The sequence below is a fragment of the Abramis brama genome (genome assembly GCF_963993115.1).
Source record: "Abramis brama genome assembly, chromosome: 15".
Lineage (NCBI taxonomy): Eukaryota > Metazoa > Chordata > Actinopteri > Cypriniformes > Leuciscidae > Abramis > Abramis brama.
Window position 1 is genome coordinate 14004555 of NC_139977.1, and position 6126 is coordinate 14010680.

Sequence of the window (6126 nt, forward strand, 5' to 3'; positions counted from 1 at the left end):
TTTACAATACTAAATATTTAAGTCAAGCAGCATTTATCATCTGTAATACTGTTGTGTAACCAGTAGATGGCTGTATTGCCCTATATATAAACATATGGATGTGTATTCCCTAGTTGCTGGATGTTTTCAGTCATAATTACTTGCATGTATTAAGTTTTTAATTTGGACATATATTTATTATTAAAGACTATTAAAGATTAAACATTTTTCTCAGAAATGTTCATTTGAAGTGCAGTTTTTTTCATTATTATTAGTCAAATATTGACACAGAAAAAGTATTTTGTTACTCATACTAGATACATATAATAGCTTTATCAGTCATCTTTATCACACAAAAGTAATCAGAATAAATATTGCAACCAGGGCGATACTTCAAAATAAAGTGTTTACATATTACGAACAGAGACGTGGTCTGTGGTCAAGTCGTGTCTCTCCTTTTTCAAAAACTTTGCATCGCAAATTAATCAGCAAATGAGAAATTCAGGTTTAAATAGCTTTATTGGCATGGTAAAAAAGGCTTTACATTGCCAAAGTTGAATCAGGCAGTGATTGACAGCGCTCTGGTCCTATGGCATCGGCCCAATGTTGTTTGGGGTGGCTGGGGGGAAATATGATCTAATCGAACCGAACCAAATATGATCTAATCGAAGACTGTAACCGAATGTAGATAAACAGTTAAATCAAGACAACACAGCTCAGCTGTATAATGTTATGGGCTCTCACTGAGCTCTAAAATGCCTCTACACCTGAAAAAAGCCAGTACTGTATTATAAATAGTATTAGTATAGTATAAAAAAAAAATCAGACTTACCACGAGTAGGCTAACGTTATCCAGTATTCTCCTGATATAGTGACGATGACTAATGATAAATATCATTCGTCTGTACTATTCCTTCTATAAGAAATCATCTCAACAATATAGTGTAGCAGCAAATAAATACAGATATAAACTTAATATCACTAAAATGAAATAGAAAGCTGCGATTACAGCCATCCACACATAAACACACCACTTACGTCTTCACTTCCAGGTCACGAAGCTGTCAATCAAAAGCTCAGTAACCAATGAGAACACACTGCTACTAGCCCCGCCCCCACGAGAGAAATGTGTCAGAACGGCGAACGAAAACTCAGGGAGCGTAAACGAAAACTTCAGAAGCGGAAATGAAAACGTCTCAGGTTACGAATGTAACCTATGTTCCCTGAGAACAGGGAACGAGACAATACGTCATCTTGACGCTATGGGGAACGCCTCAGGCGTAACAGGTGTCTGAAATCAAGTATCAACTCACAGCAATCATGTTGACCGGCGACAGCCCGTGCATCATCAGCTTGAATGATGAGCGCGTGACCTGGATGTATAAAAGGGAGCCTTGCACACATGACAACATCCTATCGTCTGAAGGGACTGTTGCAGGCAGGCCCAGAGGCATGGCAGGGAGACGTATTGTCTCGTTCCCTGTTCTCAGGGAACATAGGTTACATTCGTAACCTGAGACGTTCCCTTTCGAAGGGAACTCGACAATACGTCATCTTGACGCTATGGGGAACGATATACCAACTCCACCATGCTTAGGGGAGTGCATGCCCAAAGGCAGTGACAACTGTCCGAACCAGTAATTCAGAAAACACTGGAACCACTCACCCTTAGGTCACATCGGGCTGTCAGTGACAGCACTCCCTACCGGTCATAGCCCAAGCTAATGAACCAAGAAACCGCCAGAACATAGTTAATGGGGGGTATATCTGGGCCAGCTCAAAGGCTTAGGACCACAGCTTCCAATAGAAGGGGTCACTTCTAGGGAGTGTGGCTAGGGGACCCAAGGGACCCCCAGCCAGTCACTATTCAGGGGAGCGTGCCACCTGAAATACCACCAGGCTGGCCTGGTGATCTATACTAAGACACACAGTCTGGCCATAGCCTGTCTGTCCGAGACAGAGCCTCTGGAAGTTGCCTTGGATAAGGCATCCAGAAACCAAAGGCCTGCGAAGCTGGCAGAAACCATTCAGTTCCGGAACACAGAGACGGGATCTCCCGGAGAGTGTGACTCAACCTCAAGAAACGACGGAAGTCGTCCACTCAATCCACGGGTCTACCCAGTGCTCGCTCCGAACACTGGGGAAGTAAGAGAGGGTTCAAACCAGGAAGGTCTACTGAGACCTAAGACCTGATGACCTCCTCATATGGGGAGCTCCAGTACATGAGGGCTCATATCAGGAAGGCCGGTGAGGCCTGTAACCTGGCGACCACAGTATGTGGGAGCTCATACTCAGGAAGGCCTGTGAGGCCTGAAACCTGGCGACCACAGTATGTGGGAGCTCATACTCAGGAAGGCCTGTGAGGCCTGTAACCTGGCGACCACAGTATGTGGGAGCTCATACTCAGGAAGGCCGGGTGAGGCCTGTAACCTGGCGACCACAGTATGTGGGAGCTCATACTCAGGAAGGCCTGTGAGGCCTGTAACCTGGCGACCACAATATGTGGGAGCTCATACTCAGGAAGGCCTGTGAGGCCTGAAACCTGGCGACCACAGTAAGTGGGAGCTCGTATTCAGGAAGGCCGGAGAGGCCTGTAACCTGACAGCCACACAATGTGGGGCTACCTTCAGAAAGGTCTAATGAGGCCTGTAACCACAGAATGTGGGAGATAGCTTGAAAGGGAAGCGCCTGTCGTAAAACATTGCGACAGAAGACGCATCTAGAGTGGGACCCAAGGTGAAGAACCGGAGTCTGAGCCACGTAAGAAAGGGAATGAAGCGGACAGCGCATAACCCTTACCAAAAATATGGCATTTAGAGAATACACGAAACACAAGTGCGTGTACTTAGCCGTTCCGAATCCAGGAAGGCCTGGTGAGGCTCCTAACCTGGCGACCACAGTATGTGGGAGCTCATATCAGGAAGGCCAGGTGAGGCCTGTAACCTGGCGACCACAGTATGTGGGAGCTCATATCAGGAAGGCCGGGTGAGGCCTGTAACCTGGCGACCACAGTATGTGGGAGCTCATACTCAGGAAGGCCTGTGAGGCCTGTGAGGCCTGTAACCTGGTGACCACAATATGTGGGAGCTCATACTCAGGAAGGCCTGTGAGGCCTGAAACCTGGCGACCACAGTAAGTGGGAGCTCGTATTCAGGAAGGCCGGAGAGGCCTGTAACCTGACAGCCACACAATGTGGGGCTACCTAATGAGGCCTGTAACCACAGAATGTGGGAGATAGCTTGAAAGGGAAGCGCCTGTCGTAAAACATTGCGACAGAAGACGCATCTAGAGTGGGACCCAAGGTGAAGAACCGGAGTCTAAGCCACGTAAAAAAGGGAATGAAGCAGACAGCGCATAACCCTTTATCATAAATATGGATTTTAGAAAGTACATCAAACAAAAGTGCATGTACTTAGCCATTCCGAATCCAGGAAGGCCTGGTGAGGCCTCTAACCTGGTGACCACAGCATGTGGGAGCTCATACTCAGGAAGGCCTGGTTTACTTCGACAACAGGACGCATCTAGAGTGGGACCCGAGGTGAAAGACCGGGGTCTGAGCCACATAGGAAGGGCATGTACACGTACAGCGCATGACCCTTACCATAAAACTGGATTTTAGAAAGTACACAGGACGTTCAGTCGTGTGACTTACCATAAGCATGGGTTTAAGAAGGTAAGGAGCGTACGTACCAAAAAGAAAAATAGATGAAGTAAAGGTGCATGTACTTCATCACTCTATATTCAGGAAGGCCTAGTGAGGCCTATAACCTGACGACCACAGTAAGTGGGAGCTCATCCTCAGGAAGGCCCCTGAGGCCTGTGACCTGACGACCACAGACTGTGGGAGCTCGTATCCAGGAAGGCCGGTGAGGCCTGTAACCTGGCAACCACAGCATGTGGGAACCCATGATCAGGAAGGCCAGATGAGGCCTATAACCTGATGGACACAATGTGTGGGAGCTCACATTCAGGAAGGCCTGATGAGGCCTGCAACCTGACATGTGGAAGCTCACAACCAGTGAGGCCTAAACCCTAGCGACCACAGTGAGTGGGAGTTCACATTCAGGAAGGCCTGGAGAGGCCTGTAACCTGACATGTGAAAACTCATAACCAGGAAGGCCTTTAGGAAGCCTGAAGCCTGGTGACCACTGAATGTGGGAGCTTAACACTCAGGAAGGCCTGTGAGGCCTGAAACCTGGCGACCACAGTATGTGGGAGCTCATACTCAGGAAGGCCTGTGAGGCCTGTAACCTGGCGACCACAGTATGTGGGAGCTCATACTCAGGAAGGCCTATGAGGCCTGAAACCTGGTGACCACAGTAAGTGGGAACTCACATTCAAGAAGGCCGGATGAGGCCTATAACCTGACATGAGGAAGCTCATAACTAGGAAGACCTGCGACCACGGTGTGTGGGAGCTCATACTCAGGAAGGCCGGGTGAGGCCTGTAACCTGGCGGCCACAGTATGTGGGAGCTCACATTCAGGAAGGCCAGGTGAGGCCTGTAACCTGACATGTAGAAGCCCATCACCAGGAAGGCCGGTGAGGCCTGTAACCTGGCGACCACAGTATGTGGGAGCTCATAACCAGGAAGGCCTGGCGAGGCCTGTAACCTGGCGACCACCGTGTGTGGGAGCTCATATTCAGGAAGGCCTAGTAAGGCCTGTAACCTGATACCCCAATATGTGGGAGCTCATAACCAAGAAGGCCGGATGGGGCCTGAAACCTGGCGACCACAGCATGTGGGAGCTCATACTCAGGGAGGCCTATGAGGCCTGAAACCTGGTGACCACAGTATGTGGGAACTCACATTCAGGAAGGCCGGATGAGGCCTGTAACCTGGCGACCACCGTGTGTGGGAGCTCATATTCAGGAAGGCCTAGTAAGGCCTGTAACCTGGCGACCACAGTATGTGGGAGCTCATAACCAGGAAGGCCGGATGAGGCCTGTAACCTGATGACCACAGTATGTGGGAGCTCACATTCAGGAAGGCCGGTGAGGCCTGTAACCTGACATGTGGAAGCTCATAACCAGGAAGGCCTGGTGAGGCCTATAACCTGGCGACTACAGTATGTGGGAGCTCATATTCAACCACAGTATGTGGGAGCTCATACTCAGGAAGGCCTAGTGAGGCCTATGACCTGATAACCACAGTATGTGGGAGCTCATATTCAAGAAGGCCTGGTGAGGCCTATAACTTGATAACCACAGAATGTGGGAGCTCATATTCAACCACAGTATGTGGGAGCTCATTTTCAGGAAGGCCTAGTGAGGCCTATGACCTGATAACCACATTATATGGGAGCTATATTCAAGAAGGCCTGGAGAGGCCTATAACTTGATAACCACAGTATGTGGGAGCTCATATTCAGGAAGGCCTAGTGAGGCCTATGACCTGATAACCATAGTATGTGGGAGCTCATTCAACCATAGTATGTGGAAGCTCATATTCAGGAAGGCCTAGTGAGGCCTATAACCTGATAACCACATTACTCCTTGACAGTCAATTCCTGGGAGCTCACCTCAGGGAGGCCCAAGCGCTGTCCGGTTGCAAAATGGGGACTGTCTGGTCAAGGAGGCCTGTTAAGACCTACTACCTGACCATCGAAAAAATCTTTAGATTTACTTTCTTACCCATAACATTTTGCTCCAGACTCTAAAACAGGAGACGTGGTCTGAAAAGAAACAGAAATATGTTAATTTCACATTTTACACAAAGACCAGAATTACACCTGCTCTTTTTGTTCACTGCTCATCATTTTAATTCCTCAATTAAAATGCAGCCAAAAACACTGGATAACGCGATCTGGATGATAGGCTGAATTACTAAATATCTAACTTCTTAAAAGTCAGATAATATTCCATCATTTTAATTCATAGAATTAAATGCAGCCATAATCACCAGACAATACTGTTTTAATATTTATTTATACGTTCTCGTAATCTACACACTGCCTCGGCAAGCGCGAGAAACGAGCCGTTAAAATATATTTGGCTTTCATACCTCGAGAAGAAAATCAACAGGTGCGAGGTTGAAACATCCGACAGCGCACAAATTTTTTCTTTCTCACGCGCGCCGAGATATTTCTTAATGAACACTGCCAGCACCCTCAGGAACTGACTGTGAACCCAAACAGTATTGTTTCAC